The sequence below is a fragment of the Danio rerio genome, chromosome 16, assembly GCF_049306965.1.
Source record: "Danio rerio strain Tuebingen ecotype United States chromosome 16, GRCz12tu, whole genome shotgun sequence".
NCBI lineage: Eukaryota > Metazoa > Chordata > Actinopteri > Cypriniformes > Danionidae > Danio > Danio rerio.
In genome coordinates, this window is record NC_133191.1 from 51,666,730 (window position 1) to 51,685,000 (window position 18,271).

The 18,271-nt window shown below is 36.2% G+C and overlaps 1 long non-coding RNA gene across 1 annotated transcript in view; it reads left to right on the forward strand.

The window, feature by feature from the left end:
- LOC141378323 (uncharacterized) overlaps positions 1-18,271 on the forward strand; it is a 121,499-nt gene that overhangs the window by 2,465 nt on the left and 100,763 nt on the right. The window lies entirely within an intron of this gene.

Sequence of the window (18,271 nt, forward strand, 5' to 3'; positions counted from 1 at the left end):
GTCTGTATAAAAAAGGTCGAAAATAAACCTGTGCAAACAATCTAGCCTTTATTTATTAACCAAATTATTTAACAAAAGATGATACTGCAGTAAAATATTTGTAGTCTTTTAATAGGCATGATGTGTACAAGATAGAGAGGGTATGAAAAGTTAAGTGTTTGTTTCGAAGTTTGTGAATCGGAATTTGTCCATTAATAAACCTGGAACACACGTGGTTGTTGTCATGCGGTGAACTCGGCCAATCGTTTAATATCCGTGTCATCATCGTAGCTCCAGCAGTCGCTCTTCAGCTGCACGGGCTGAATCAATCGTCTGATCTCGGAGCGCTGTCGCGGTACCACATGTGACAGTCACGTGGCGTCAGTGCAGCGTCAATCCAGAAATTTCTAACCAGCATGCACCACTTTAAAACAGATTTTGATCGATCTATGCAGTGCTGCATGAAGTCGAACACACCTATTATTTTTTACATTCAAAAGAATAAATTGTTTTTATTATGACACTTGATTTGATAGTTTTATCTAATGCAGAAACATCCATACATTAAGTGTGTTTTAAGTGTGCGAATACTTTCTGGGGTCGTTGTGTATGTCTAGCACTTTTCTGGAATCTTAAATACTTAATTGCGTAATAATAATTAAACTTCATAACAATAAGGCTTTATAAATATAGTCACAATTGCTGTCTCGCGCACTTGCAATGAAAGTACAAAGCCATCGAACAGAAACTCATTCGGGGTCTGTTTTTGATGGTTTATTTTTCTGCAGAATATTATAATAGCAACCTTTGTTTGTTTGTAAATGATTTTAAAAATTATTATAAATCTTATTACCCTTTTAAAAAATTATTTAAAATGTTAAAAAGACAAATTAAAAAATACAATTCTGTGTAAACATATTTTTAAGCGTTCATGAAATTGGATTTTATTTGAATTTGATGACATCCTATTTAATAAACAGTGTGAATCTGATATATTCCAAAGATGTGCTGGTCTTTAACTCCTATTGAAGTCGTCCTCCATTCAGATATTAGTAATAGAAGATGCGTTTTGTTGGTTTTGATTTTCCTGAATTGATTTACGCTGCTACATTAGAGTCGTTTCACCCGGCCGTCCTGCTTAGCAGCTGGTGAAATGAATGTTTACTTTTTAGTTTTATTTGTAAATAATAATAAATAATGAGTATTGTATCATATTAAGTTCTTTTATATTGCACAGAAATGTTTAGTACATTGCGAAGTGGTCTCGTTGATCTCTGTGGGTTATGGTCTTATTTTTTTGTACAGCTTATGTTTTCTGATGACCTGCAGGAAATAAATGCTGGTGTATTAAATATGAAGGATTTTATTTGTATTATTATTTATTTTTATTAAATCTTTTTTCATAAATCCTGTTTTACACTGACGAAGGTCTTGTCACCTATTCAAGTTTTAGGAACAACAAATAATACCTTGACTAAGTTCTAGTTGATCATTTGATGTCAGAAGTGGCTTATATGAAAGGCAAAGGCCTCTAGATTACAGCTATTTTACCAGAATAAATAAATTATAGTGAATAATAATATATGATCATGCCTTGATTGTTAATTATTTAATTAGGACAATAAGATCTAACTTTGCTTAGACAAAAGTCTTGTCACTGAACAGAAATAATGTACAGTATAAGTCATGCTGCAGTGGGAAAAGAATGAATATTGTGTGTGACTCCCATGACCTTGAAGGACTGCATCCATGCATCTCTGCAATGACTCAAATCACTTATTAATAAAGTCATCTGGAATGACAAAGAAAGCGTTCTTCATGATTCATCAGGATTCATCTTCAATGCCTCCTCCATCTTACCCCAGACATGCTTAATAATGTTCATATCTGGTGACTGGGCTGGCCAATCCTGGAGTATCTTGACCTTATTTGTCTGTCTGTCTGTGTCTATCTGTCTAAACATCCATCCATCCATTATGTTATCTATCTGTCTGTCTGTCTGTCTATCTATCTATGTGTCTATCTATCTATCAATCAATCTATCTATCTATTGATCGGTCTGTCTGTCTGTGTCTATCTATCTATCAATCGATCGGTCTGTCTGTCTGTCTGTCTGTCTGTCTGTCTGTCTGTGTCTATCTACCTATCAATCTGTCTGTCTAACGTCTGTCTATCTACGTGTCTGTCTGTCTTTCTGTCTGTGTCTGTCTGTCTGTCTATCTATCTATCTATGTGTCTATCTATCTATCAATCTATCTGTCTGTCTAATGTCTGTCTGTCTATCTATCTATCTATCTATCTATCTATCTATCTATCTATCTATCTATCCATCTATCTACGTGTCTATCTATCAATCTGTCTGTCGGTCTGTCTGTCTGTGTCTGTCTGTCTGTCTATCTGTCTATGTGTATATCTATCAATCTGTCTGTCTGTCTTTCTGTCTGTCGGTCTGTCGGTCTGTGTCTCTGTCTGTCTGACTGTCTGTCTGTCTGTCTGTCTGTCTGTCTGTCTGTCTGTCTGTCTGTCTGTCTCCTTAAAAATCTTAAAAATCTTCCTGCTTTGTTAAACATCAGGGAAATATTTAAAAAAAATAAAGAAAAGAAAAATCCCCAGGGGTCTAATAATGTTCTCTTCAACTGTGTACGCGTACGTATGTTTCATAAATGTAAATAAATGTGTTTTTACAGTTTTTCCTCAGTTGCTTTGGTGCGTTTCTCACAACAGGAATGCAACAGTTAATGCATTTCTCAAAACAATTAGAACAAACTGCAAAACCTAGCTGATAACCTGCAAAAGCGTGTCACATGCTCAAAATGGATAGTTCATTCCTCAAAAAAAAAAAGTATTCATGTCAATCAAAGTGTCAGTATCATCAAAATGAAAAGTCTTGACATCATTGTTTATGAACAAGATAGTTACACGTTTTCTAAGACACTTTGGTGCATTTCTCACAACACTATTTACATTTGCACAACAGTTAATGCATTAACTGTTGTGCAAATGTAAATAGTGTTGTGAGAAATGCACCAAAGCGACTGAGAAAAACTGTAATAAACACCCTTACTTACAACAAAACACACTCTTCCTTTGGATAGAGCTGTGCACAGCTGTACACAATATTGCTGTACATATTGGAACTGAACCTACAACATACACAGGTCTGTAAATCATTCACCAAATTGTTCAATTTTAAAGACCTTTTCAAGAGAATAAAGATTTTAATTTGTTTTATAAAATTTGCTTGACAGATTTTGACAACTAGTTCAACATTTTTGTATGTAATGACTCAAGTAATGAAATGAGGACTGTTAGTTTTATATGGAACGACTATTCAGCGTTCACAAGTTTAGTTAATTTTAACTGACATGACATAAGCAAATGATAATGTTATAAATAGCAGAGAGTTGTATGAAAGCAATTGATGCATGTCCAAAAACATCTGCAATGTGTTGGAAAGAATGAGAAACTGCTACTTGGATGTGCACAACTGACTAATTGTTTTGAGAAATGCATTACCTGTTGTGCAAATGTAAATAGTGTTGTGAGAAATGCACCAAAGCAACTGAGAAAATCTGTAATGTGTTATCCACTCTGTGAATGCAGGTACATCAGGCAGGCACGCGGTGTGTATATACTGTACTGCACGGCTCTATTAATGAAATAGTGGCGCTGGATTGGCTCTCTGGGCTCTCCCTCATGTGAGCATCGATCAGTGTCAGATGGAGCTGAAATGAGCAAGTGTTCAGACCCCGAACGCTTCGCCACAGAACATCAGCTTCTCCCTTCAACTCCATTTAACCTCAGCCAGAACGTCTGCTAGGAAACTTGAGGAATGATGATGACTGTAAGCAGTTTGCCATGTCTTGCGATACTCCTCTTTATTTATGATGTAAGTATATTTACATTTCATCAATAATTCTTATACTTCTCTTCTGCTGCTGCTGGTGAAGTTGCTCTTTGATGTATTTGGATGTTTGAGGTTCAGCAAATCTCCCAGATGATGCATGGTACACCCACACTACAGTATAGGAGCATTTAATTGCATTTTCCTGTCACTGTATGGCTATTTTTCTGACAAAAGGATGGCATTTACTGAGTTCATCTTTTAAAAAGCAATGTATTAAGGCATATACTTCACCTTTAGCTTTGTATCCTGTTTCTACGCATGTAATCAATTGAGTGAAAATAGTTTCTACACTTGTATTTCTGCTGGAATTTATGTCAGAATTCAGAACTGATCAGTTATAAATCCTAAACGAATATTAGATGTTGTCAAAGAATAAAATGCAATTTACTGTACTTTACTGCCTTGGTCACCCTTTACAATGAGGTTTCATTAGATAAATTGCAGTAGGTGATTGTCTTCAGAAACATTTGTTGTTGTGCTGGTTGAAAGTCTTTTCACATTCCAATAGTACTGATTAAAGTAAATGATCTAAATGTATTTAGATGTATTTTTATATTTTGGGTAAGGCATAAAACCTAAAAATGTTCATCCAATTAAATATTGTCGGGCTGACATCTCTCATAATTCCGATAAGTAGCCCAAACTGTCTGTCAGCAAATGGAGATTTGAACAAATGCGCAGCCGTTTGTACGCAGCTCCTTCGACAGCCGTTTGTGCATAGACGTGCTACGCGTTCACGAGAGAGAGAGAGAGAGCGATCGGTAAAAACATGCTGAATAAAAACTTTTTAAAAACCTGAATCAATATTGGAGTTACCTCCGCACGCTGGAGAAAGGATGACACCATGTCTGAAGGATTTCTCTTAGACAGGTAATGTTCTGTTTTAAAACCGTTTTAGCTTCACGGAAAGCTGATGTAACGTTAGATGTTGTTGTTACAAATGGGTTATATCTTCACAGAAGTGTTGTTCAGCCACTAAAATCTTCAGATGAAAGATTGATAAGACTATTTTCAGTTTCATAAGGGAACTTTTAGAGCATCGATGATGTAGATTTGAATTAGTTTAACAACAAAACGCAAGTAAATACCGATATTCAGCCTAGTCTCTCCCTATATCGTTTACCATGCAACTCTAAATATTCACTCTGAAAAAGCATGTCAGTTTGGCTTAGTAAAGGGTTTTTTCACTTTTAACACATGAGAGAGGGTTCTTTTGCTGTCATCTTTAAGCTGCACGTCCTCGTGTTTCAGGAGGCGTGGCTCTAGATGGCAGGGGAGGGACTGTGATTCAGAGATTTTTGCTAAGCTGTTAACATTGTGGAAGATCACCTACTGCACCTTTAATGTATTTACCAACATGAACTAAGTATGAACAATACATGTAGAGCATTTGTTAGTCATAGTTTGACATTAACTAATTTGTTAAACCTGTATTTTTTTAAACTCAAAGCATTACACAACGTATTTTACATATATCCAGAATATGCAGGTGTAAGTAATATGAATCATCCACAAATCTTTTGCGAATTCATTATCTGAGATGTGAAACGCATGGAAAAGCTGCCTAAAGACAATCAATGCAAAGTCGCGCACACACATTGAGAGAGAGGCTGTGTGAGAAGTGTGTGTGTGTGGGTGTTCATAGCAGTTTTACTGATTAATATGAATTTGTATTGTAGCTAAATCGTTTGCGGCACAAAACAGCATTTCCCATTGTTTACATCGTTGCTACAGCATAGCGTTAACTCTAGACACTGTACATGTCATGATCAATTTTAACAAATTAAAACACTTACAGGTTGTAGTTCACAGCTTTTGCTTTGAGGAGATTTTAACCGAATCCAGCACTGAACTGGGAGAGATTCTGGAAGCTGTTTTGTCAAATCATGCTTGCTATGTGTTTTATAATTCTCTGGAACATAATTAATAGTGAACTGTAAGCACTTCTGTCTTTGTGTCGTGTCCTTTGGAAACCCAAATACAGAAACAGATGAAGCTCTGTGGAAACAGCAGCGTTTGAATGCATTTTAGCTTTATCTTTGCTATACCGTTACAGCGCCACGGCCCTTAGCTTCGCTGTGTGTGTGCCGATAAACAAACCTTTGTGATCTCACAAGGGCCGGAAGTATTTTTTGTAATCCCCAAATTTCGTTCGTTGTAGGCTTTGCTTAGCTACCTCTGTAAAAACCCAGGTCTCCCTTTGCATTGAACTTTGAGCGTTTTACATTCAGCGATGTTGTTTATGTTCACACAGCTACATTACACATCAACTAAAGTTTAAAATATAATATCATAGTGGACCAGCCCTTTCAACATCCTTAGATTACTTTTTATTGTCAACATTTCCCTCTCTTATTTTAATCCCACGCAAAGCATGCTAGGAACTACAAATCCCCTAACCAGGTAGTTGGACCAACACAATTTCTTCATGTTGTCTCAACACAAAACGCTTAAGTTGACTTAATTGTTTACGAATTTAAGTGGACTGAACACAAGACAAATAAATTGACCAAAGAAGTTACAAGAATTGTGAACAAACACATACCTGTCAACATTGGGTTGTGAAAATAAGGGATATGCCCACCATAATAAGGGATTCCCCCAACCGCGTGTACAGAATCCATTTGGGAAACAGCATCTGTTTATCACTATGAAGCGCGTCAGCTGACAGTCATGCACCATATATGACTGTTTTGAGGATTGTATTGGATGGGCGACGGCACCTGTAATCAAAAGGAAATGGAATCACGCCGTTTTTAATATTTATTTATAAGTGTTTTTATTCCTAAACAAAGCGAAAGCACAGAAGACTCACGTTTTAGAGCAAGGGGCGACCCCTGGTGGTTTGGCGGTATGGATCACGTATAGGGAGGCTCCGCTGTTCAGAGAAAGACTGAAAATACTGGAGAAATACGGGAAAATACCTTTACGGGATAACAGCGGGAAAGAACAGTAAAATACGGGAGAATCCCGTAAAAAACAGCAGGGTTGACAGGTATACAAACAGAAGTGCTCTTTTCTTTTTTTTTTTTTTTTTTTTTTTTTTTGTTTGTCGAGTGTAGATGAAGAATCCTGCAAAGCAAAAAGGAATTGAATGGACAATCTTGGCAATTTTTGACAAACAAAAAAAACAGATATTTGGGTAAAAATAATTTATACTCAGAAATTTAATTAAATTGCAATAGAAACAGCCACCAAAAAAGATATGCATTAATAATCAGGGCTTGACATTAACACCCGCCAAATGCTGGTTGTCAAGTACTATTTTCAAGACAAAAATACACATACAAACATTATTTTTTAGAGATAATTTATGCTATTGTTTAATATATTTTCATTAATTTTTAATTTAGCGATGCAGTGGCGCAGTAGGTAGTGCTGTCGTCTCACAGCAAGAAAGTCGCTGGTTCGAACCTCGGCTCAGTTGGCGTTTCTGTGTGGAGTTTGCATGTTCTCCCTGCCTTCGCGTGGGTTTCCTCCGGGTGCTCTGGTTTCCCCCACAGTCCAAAGACATGCGGTACAGGTGAATTGGGTTGGCTAAATTGTCCGTAGTGTATGAATGTGTGTGTGGATGTTTCCCAGAGATGGGTTGCGGCTTGAAGGGCATCCGCTCCATAAAAACTTGCTGGATACGTTGGCGGTTCATTCTGCTGTGGCGACCCCGGATTAATAAAAGGACTAAGCCGACAAGAAAATGAATGAATAAATAATTTTTGATTTTGAAAAAATATTGGTTCATCTTCAATTCAATCCCGCAATTCAGGAAACACCCATGTGTTGCTGACATGTGTCTCTGTCTCTCCTCTCCTTCTCTGTATAATGTCCAGCTCCCCACACCTCAGACTGAAGATCGATTGGTCTCTAATTGAAATAAGAGGCAGCGTGGTGCTTGAGCCTCAGAAGGATTATTGCTTTTTTATATATAAATATATAAGTGTGTGACTGTAAGTGTCTGACCCCCGGAGATAAAGATCCAATATACGAATTCTGTGAGAGCTCTTGAGTTGATCTCATAAGTTTCGATTTTTTTTTTCTTTCTTTTTTATGTGGGGCTTGTTTTGTTTTTTTCACCCGGATATGTTCAATGTAATTGCTTCTCATTGGCCTTCATCTGATTACGGCACACTGTTGATGTTTTTATTTTTGCCATTATCAGTGGAGCTGCTGATTTATTCTCTAATATTCTTGATGCAATCGTGGATTCTTTTTCAACTTTGGAAAGCCGCGGGTTTCAGAGGCAGATCTCCCTCTGGGAATGTTTCAGATGAGTTACAGTATGTCATGATTTCATCTTTGCAGTTGGATTTCATTCCTCCTTTGACTGACTGACTGACTCTACAGAGGGAAAATGTACAGCTCGTTTTATGCTGTACTTTCAAAGCTGGAGAACGTAATCATATCATTTGTAACCCTGGACGACAAAACCCAGTTATAGTAGTTTAATGTTTGGAAATTGATATGAATAAATACACTTTCAGTTGATGTGTGGTTTGTTAGGCTAAGATGAAATTTGGTTGTGATACAATTATTTGAAAAACTGAAATCTGTGCTTTCAAAAAAATAAACACATTTAAATACTGAGAAAATTATTCCTCAAGTTTTCTAAATTAAGAACTTAGCAATGCACATTACTAATCAATATTGAGTTTTGATATATTTACAGTAGGAAGCTTACAAAAATGGGAACTGTTCTAATGACCTAGAACGGATTCTCAACCAGTGGGCCACCCTGCAGGTGGGCCGCGAGATTAAAATTAACTCTCAATATTATACTATAATGTTTTGGATTTCGTTAAAATGTGCTATATTAAAATGGTCAAAGTAATGCGCTTTCTCCTGTGCTCTGATTGATCTTCAAACTCGCTGCAAAAACAGCCTCATGATCGCATCTGCAACTGTTTCACGCATGTCTCTTCATTCATAAACTATGCATGAAGTGAAAGTGAATGTATCTCTTTGTGTATTTTTGTGCGAACTATTTAATATATCTGCATAGTTGTCCAAATTAATATCCTGTGAGTATTTTATAACAGAAGCGCGCCCATACATGAGGATCTAGCAAGGCTCAGTGCATGGTGTTTCTGCCATAGAATGTAAAATAAACTTGCATATTAGCTGTTCACTGTTTCTGTAAGCGATCTCCCAATATTATTCAGCTGCAAATTCAACCGTCATAAGATTGATGCGTTTCAACAGATTTAGAGTGTTTAACTGTATTTTTCATTTGTCGGTATATTTTTGATATATTTATATTCAGCCAGTCCATTTAAAGTAGAAGCTAGTCCTTTGCAATATCCCTGTTGATCTGTGGTTCTCTTTGAATCTATGTATGTTTTTTTTAAATAAATAAAATTATAAATAATGTAGTTTTTGTTCTATATATAATTACATTTAAATAAAATTTATTTTTTTATAATTTTATGAAACGATGATAATAGAAAATAATAGAAGGCACAACAAATGTAAAATATATATTTGTTATAATAAAATATAATATAATATAATATAATATAATATAATATAATATAATATAATATTTTCCCAGAGATGAGTTGCGGCTGGAAGGGCATCCGCTGCGTAAAAACTTGCTGGATAAGTTGGCGGTTCATTCCACTGTGGCGACCTTAGATTAATAAAGGGACTAAGCCGACAAGAAGAAAATTAGATAATATAATATAATATAATATAGGTGGGCCTTCAAAAATTAATCGGAGAAAGAAGAGGGCCCCGAAGTGAAAAAGGTTAAGAACCCCTGACCTAGTATACAATGTATTGTTGTTGTACACTGTAAAAAAATGAAAATAAAATTTCTGTCTTAATTTCAGTTGGATCAGATTAACTTTTCTAGCCATTTCAAGTTATATTACCATGTTTGTAAACATTCAGGATGCGCACGCAAGGAGGTGGCATAAAAGTACAGGAGCGCTAGCATTTACAGCGAAGGATTGACATCTGATGCGGTACAGAGTTTGTTGTTGTCTTAGAAATAAGTTATATTGATTACATATTATAAATATAGTTATAATATTTACATAATGCTTTCAGCATATTATAACAGCTTGTCACCCAGTGATAACACAGTTATTAGGCAAAATTAATGTTAAAGTGAGTGGCGTTCATCTGACAGGTCCATTTTCGATAGCACCATCCCAATGGCTATTGGATAAGACGAAAAAGATGGAGCTTACGTTATATAAAGCCTGGGTAATCATCAACAAGCAAAACAACTGCATTCTGACAGCGAGCTACACCTGTACGGCAGGAAGGGCTGCACTGGGACAAAAAAATCGGCCCTGGCATTTTAGGACAGAGCAGCCTACTACATCAATCAAAATGCTCCCCATCTGCATCCCCACCCTTGAATACCAACTCCTATTCTATATAAGCACAAAAGCCCTATATAAGGCTATAAAGGGCATTTTTTAAAGAAAGAAACATGGCCGCCATCTATTATAATGTCTGTAGGTACTGCCAGTCTCTGTTCAGGATTTGTTTACGTACACTGTAAAACCCAACAGTCAACTTGATCAACTGAAATGAGTATAGTTAACTCAAAATTTACTGAATGTTAATTCACTCATTTGAAAAGAGTTTTGAATTCAGTGTTGAAGGTAATAAAGTAATTAAATACATCATTACTTCAACTTCAAGTTCACAGTACTCATATAGATTAGGTTTTTTTTTTTTAACTCAAATGGTTTGTAGTAATCGGTTTCCTTAAACGGTTTGAGTTGCTTTAACTTATTGGGTTTTCAGTACTCAGTTAAAGTTCTTTTTATTTATCGGGTTTTACTGTGCATTATTGCTTTATTTACTCAAATGGATTAAGTTCACAGCACACATTAGGATTTGAATTTAACTGGTTTGTTACAGTCAGTTTCCTCAAATGGTAAGAGTTACCTTAACTTTTTGGATTTTACAGTGTACACTAAAAAATGCAGGGTTCCACACAATTCATTTATGTTGTCGCAACACAAATCGATGAAGTTAACACTTTAAACAAATTTATTTGAATTGAACATAAAACAAGTTGTCCCTATAATATCTCAAGATTTGTGTAGTTTCAGCTCATTTTAAATAAGTAGTTTGAACAAGTTATGTTATATGGTCATTTTTTTTGAGTGTAGTTGAGTGTGTGAAGTATCACAAGCAATGTATTCAAATTCCACTGATGTCCTGAAATAAACTTTTTTTTGACGGACAAAAGTTTCGGAAGCAGTGTGTCAATACAATTCACAAAACTTGAGGTTGAGTTTATTTTTTACATGGGAAAATTACAGATGAAAATTTTGGATTCAGTGTGCGATATTCTTTACTCTTTTGGTAAGTACCTCAATATTGTACTAATGCATTACTTTCTAAAGTAACTGTCCCCAACCCTGATGACAATAAATGTTTTTATATTACTTTAACCTATTTCAATAAGTTAATCAGGTTTTAACTCGATTTTTTTAATAGGGTATATGCTTAGCTAGTGTTTTTCCCATACTGATAAACTTCAGATGACCTGTTATTGTGAACTTATTTCCATTTTATACGGTTCCTTTTACAGCATCGATTTTGCAATGTCATCAAAATACATTCTGTTAAATAAGTTTTGGCATTCATTTAGTTGCTCAAGCATAAAACGAGACAAAAATTACCCTATTATTTGTAGTCAATTTGAGTGATGTAAGTTGAGATAACTAGAAAAGTTCATTTGAATTAACTATAAAAAATAAGGTGGCAATATTTTTTACAGTGTATGATCAGCTTTTACTTTTTCACTTTGATCATTTTAAGAACACTTAGAAATAATCTTTGCACAGTTTCCCTTCAGTGTCCTTGGCAATCAATCACACAGCATCCTGATTTAATCCAAGGTGAAGGTGTTGAAAGCGCATGACCTTTTGTGGCTCTTTGAATCACGTTTGTGAACGTTACAACTCCATACATTTCCATTTTGGGGAATGAACCGTGAGCTGGGAACACCTTGATCTTATTTATAGCTGGAGTGTGAAGGCAGTGTGTAACTGCTGGAGTCCTAAACCATTAAACCAGATCCTGTAAATCTGCCGTCGGAAAGCCATAATCCTGCCCGAAGCGGTTTGAGGAAACTGTCAGTCCTCAAATGAAGTTAATTATGTTTCGCAGCATTCTGGTGTTAAAGCGCCATGCGTGTCAGACTGTACTGTGTGGCATGAGGAGTCATTCTGAAATGTAAATGAAGGCAGTGAGATGGAAGATTTTTGGTGTATATTTATAATTGATCTCATTAACTCGTCGCTGCAGGGGGCTGGAATGGACTGTTTTTTTTTTTTTCCTCTGCTGTCTGTCACCTCTGTGAAATATGATGTTTTTGTCATTATAGAACGTTCCCTTATTTTTATTTTTATAACCACTGTCATTTTCAGAAGCAATTATTCTCATGAAATTATATAAATCTTGTAATTTACATAAATATATATATATTAAAAACACACAAGATAATAATGATAATGTGAGTAAATGTTTTTGATAATGAAAGTTGACAAATTAGCCCTTTAGGGTTTCTGTAAAATTTGCGAAAATGCCTAAAAAAATGGATACCCAAAGTAAATTGATACATCAGTTAAAAGGGAAGAGGCCAGTGGCCATTTTCCTTTCAAAATAAGAGTATTGTTTACATCTGAAAAGACAGTACACTACCGAACACATCATAGATTTGATTGATCCAGCGACTTGTTTGAAATGATAGCGGTGCATTCTTTGGATGTTTATCGACATATCGGGTTTAGGACTAAACATTTCACTGAATTGGATTGGCTGGACTGTTTGCAGTGCAATTACACCCTGTTTGTTGAAATGTTGTGGATCTGTGGACAGACAGGAGGCATAAAATGTGAGTTTTTTCAGTCTTGTTATTGTTTCTGTGATTATCCACGTTTTGACAGACACTAATCGGGTCTGCTACTGTATGTTTATTGTGTTTTAAAATAGTTGGAATAGTTTTAATCACAAGAATCTCTGCTTTCAAATGATATTTGACATGTTTAGTCTTTTTGTGGGAAGCTGTTATATTTAGCGATGTTTCCCTGAAGTTTTCCCGTAAACATGCTATGTAACACAGGCGGTACGTCAACGGCAACGGGTTAAGCAAAAAAGAGTAAAAGTAAACAAATTATTCATTTAAAAATCAGACATCAGGAACACAAAAGCATGAATAAGTCTAAGGGCCCTATCATACACCCAGTGCAATGTGGTGCAAGGCGCGGCGCAATACTTGTTTGCTAGTTTCAGCTTGGCGCTTGGTCGTTTTGAGGCGTTGTGCCACGCTCTTTAAAAAGCAAATGGATTTGCGCTCATATGTGTGCCCATAGGCGTTCTGGTCTAAAAAGGAAGGCATTCTGCGGCACACTGCTGGCGCATTGCTATTTTGAGAAACTATAATAGATTTTTCATTAGACCAAAACTAACCCGGTCTAAACTCCAGCGCAGAGTTGCGCCTCGCTTACGCACTGCTTAATACGCACAAGATGTAGAGCAATACGCAAATATCTTTACATATGAAAAAAAATGTAAATATTAAGGATAGGTCTATATATAGGATATAATAAGAATATATATAGAATATAAATATAAAGAATTAAAATATTACAAAACATTATTTTCTAGCCTACATAAATATGAAAAATCACTGCTTTTATGTCTTCTTCATCTTGAGAGGCTTTTTCAGTTCATTCATAACAATTTGCTTTTGTATAATGTTATTATTATTAGTAGTATTATTTATTATATCCATATTTATATTTGTTTTATTAAAAACAAGCTTAGATTTGCCCACCTGCAGGTTTTACATCATATGGGGCACAGCATGTGTTTTAGGATATAACTCAGGTTTTTGAGCACACTTCGTTATTATTGTTCATTTATTCGTTTGCTGGAAATTAGAAATGAATTTAGAAATAGTTTTGAAACGAATATTTGCACTTAACAAACGAAATTAATTATTTATAGGCTAATTGATGTCTGTGCGTAAAGGTTTCCCTATCCAAGAGCGAAAGTAGATCGATTATCTCTCATTTTCACGCAGTAGATGCTCTGTTTAACAGTTTTCTGTTAAAAAAAACTGTTAACTGTTTGCTTGTGAAATGCTCAGTTTTTCCACTTACACTTATTTTACATCCTGTAAATAGCAAATGCGCTTATGACAGGACGCAGCTGGCTCTTAAAGGGAATGGGAGATGAGACTCTGATTGGTTTATTCTCAAAACACACCTATAACTCATTAGGAAAATAAACTCAACCCTTTTAGACCATGCGCCATGGCGCAAAGCAGATTTTCCCGTCCTTAAATTAGCAAATAAGGATTCTGACACGACCTTATGTGTTTGTGCCCTGCACTTTGCGTTTTGCGCTTGGACCGTCAAAATAGAGCCCTAAGACTTTGTGAATTTCACAGAATTTTCTCAAAATGAATTAAAAAAATTGTATAACTTCGTTAGGGTTCACCACAGCAGAATGAACCACCAACTTATCCATCATATGTTTTACACAGTGGATACCCTTCCAGTTCTGGGAAACACTCATACACACTTATTCACACACATACACTAGGGCCATTTTAGTCTATTCAGTTCACCTGTACCACGTCTTTGGCATACCCACGCCAACACGGGGAGGACATGCAAACTCCACACAGAAATGCCAACTGACCCAGCTGGAGCTCGAACCAGCGACCTTCTAGGCAATTGTGCTACCCACTGCACCATCTTGTCTTTCCTCAAAAAGATTCAAAAACTGAAAGTTTTAAAGTTATTAAAAACAATGATCAGGGAGGTCTAATCCACTCACTGGCCACTTTATTAGGTACACCTTACTAGTACCAGGTTGGACCTCCTTTTGCGACGTGCGAGCCCAAAGGGTATTCCCGAAGTCAGATCATCTCGGATTTTGAATCATTTTTATTATTTGTTTTATTATACTTGTCTCTTTTTTTCCTGTTTATTTAAAGCACTTTGGATTGCCACCGTGTATGAAATGTGCTATAAATGTGCCCTGCCTTCTGTGTAGAGTTTGCATGTTCTCTCCGTGTTCGCGTGGGTTTTCTCTGGGTGTTCCGGGTTCCCCCACAGTCCAAAGACATGTGCTTTAGGTGAATTGGGTAAAACAAAAATTGTCCGTAGTGTATAAGTGTGTGTGAATGAGTGTGTTTTCCAATATTGGGTAGTGGCTGGAAGGGCATCCGCTGTGCAAAACATTTGCTGGAATAGTTGGCGGTTCATTCCGCTGTGGTGACCCCTGATAATTAAGAACCTTAAGCCGAAGGAAAATTAATTATTAAATGAATTTTGCGTAGATAGTTGCTTTACAGATATAATAACTTTTTTCTTCTTACTTTCTTTTATTACTGTCTTTTTATTATATGGCACAGTTTTTCCACCGATGCTCCTGTAGGGTCATTTCAATCTGATATTGAATTGGATTACAGACACCTTTCTCACACCTTTCGATTTTCTGTATTTGCTTCAGAACCGACTCTCCGCTGATCTCCGGATAAGTGACATACTGTACAAACTGTAATATTTGGATTATTGATCAAAGAGCTCTATTTAAGTGGCTCTTTTGTATGACAGATTTGCTGTCAAATCATTCTGGGTGAAGTCAAGGAGATTTTGTCCTTCTGATATGATTTTTTTATTTATTGATAGCCAGGGGTTCATTGAAAGCTTAAAATAATACGATTTCTTTACTTACTCTGTGGCAAATTATCTTGTTTAAAAGATAAAACTCACTTAATTTTACTGGATTACTGTAATGGACTCCTCAATGGCCTTCCCAAAAAGACAGTCAGACAGTTTCAGCTCATCCAGAACGCTGCAGCCAGAATTCTGACCAGAACCAGGAAATCAGAGCACATCACACCTGTCCTCAGGTCTTTACACTGGCTCCCAGTTACATTCAGAATACAGTTTAAAGTATTATTACTGGTCTATAAATCACTAAATGGCCTAGGACCTCAATACATTACAGATATGCTGACTGAATACAAACCCAACAGATCACTCAGATCTTTAGGATCATATAAACTAGAAGTTCCAAGAGTTCAGTCAAAGCAGGGTGAATCTGCTTTCAGCTATTATGCCCCTCGCTGCTGGAATCAGCTTCCAGAAATGATCAGATGTGCTCCAACATTAGGCACATTCAAATCAAGACTGAAAACACATCTGTTTAGCTACTGAATCAGGGGCGCCCCCAAGGGGTGGCCAGGGGTGGCCACGGCCGCCCCTCGGTAAACTCTGGCCACCCCTGTGGCCACCCCTTTGGCCACCCCAATATAATTTTGCTGTTGACATTATTGATTTAAATGAACTTATAAATTCCCAATATTTAAATAAATAAATAAAATGCAGTCACTAAATTATTGTTGGTGTTACTGACGTAGCTCTCCCCCTCTGGTTCAATGCTGGTGAAAGCAAACTGACGCATGCGCGGAGAAAACCATTCCCGCGCGCCTCACGCACTCCTGTGTGAATCCCGGTTGGTTGTTTGCATGCAAGCCGACAAAATAGGCACCGCTCATGCGCCGTGAAACCGGAGTAACAGCCTTTTGTGCAGAGGTGTCGGCACGCAGCGAGTTTTGAAAGTCGACTAAAGTTTATACGAAATGATGATGATGATGATGATGATGATGATGATGATGATGTTACTTTCACTAAGCATGCCTTTAAAACAGAAAGGAGGGATAATGAGTCAGGGAGGTAAGACTTCATAACATGATTTCTCAGCCATGATCTGGTCTAAGACCACAGATATTCTATAATACATTTTTTGTATTCTTTAGAATTGTCATGAATAATTTTCATGCAAAAGGTTTCTTAAGTGATCTTGGCATATCACTCCAGTTGTTGTTTTCCAGTTATATTTAGGACTGATTTCTGTTATTTATTTAGAATAATAATTGTATATTAATATTAATTGTATTTATTTAGAATAAATATAAATAAATTGTTATATTTATTAAATAACAAATCTAACAATTCAAGGGAGGTGGGGTGTATAGGGTGGTTCGCCCAGGGTGTCATTTAAACTAGAACCACCACTACCCTCCCTGATCGTCGTTGACAGCACACACACACCTTCAATAGACAGTAATGGCTATTTAATATTTACCTTAAGCTACAGTATATCAATAGAAGAAGCTGCATTAAATGGCTCAAAAAGCAATATGGATAAATAATATTAGGTATAGTGAGTGTGTATAGTAATGCCTTTTGTTCAGCTTGTTCATTTGTTTGGGTAATTAATAAACTCATTATTCTTTCATTCATTTTCTTTTCGGCTTAGTCCCTTTATTTATCCAGGGTCACCACAGCAGAATGAACCGCCAACTTATCTAGCACATTTTTACACAGTGGATGCCCTTCCAGGTGCAACCCATCACTAGGAATAATAAACACATTGATCTTAATTAATTTTAGACATGGCATATACCGTATGATGTACAATAAAAGCACGTAAAAAAGAAGTTATTTATACAGTATATGAAAAGTGTTTTTAAACTAAACATAGATTTTTTTTTGGTTTGACCTTGTACTTGCTGAATTAATTTAAGGAATAAATAGCAATATTTCAAGAAGAATTAATTAAATGAATAAAAACTACATTAGTTCATTTACCAGAAACAAAAATATAACATTACACTGAATTCATTATTTTTTTGTGTGCCACCCCAAGATTTGGTGCGGCCTCTTCTGGCCACCCCTAAGAAAATTTTCTGGGGGCGCCACTGTACTGAATGAGCTCTGTGCTGCGTCCGACAGATTGCACTATTATGTTTTTCTCTTCTTGTTCATTCTTTTATATCACATTTTTCCCGTCTTTGTTTTTTTTACTCATTTTTATTATTTGTTTTTATTTTTATTTTACTTGTTTCGTTTATTCTTGTTTATGTAAAGCATTTTGAATTGCCACTTGTTATGTATGTGATATTGCCATTGTCCCCGGTGCCATTAGGTGGCACCCACACGTTACTGCTTATGTTTGTGTGCTCTTGTAAATAAAATAGTAAAGAAGTTAAGTACTCCCGTTGTAGCTGTGTTATTTAGCCTAGTGCATTCAAGAGTGTATTTTAAATGTTATGATAGTGAGAACATAACATATTTGGCGACAAGGTGGATTAATTTATCCATGGACCTACCACAGTGAATCGTGAGTAGATAGGCGCACCTGAACTTTATTTTCTCTGCGCAGCAAAAGTGAGCTAGATTAGCTAGAATGGCTGCGTCGGATTAAACTTAACTGGAAAGAAATAAGAACAGTCAAACTGAAGACACTAGATGCTGTTCTGCAAAAAACGCTGTTTTCTCTAAACAATTAGGGGAAATGAAGAAAATAAAAGCTAAAATATCGCTAAAACCTGAACAT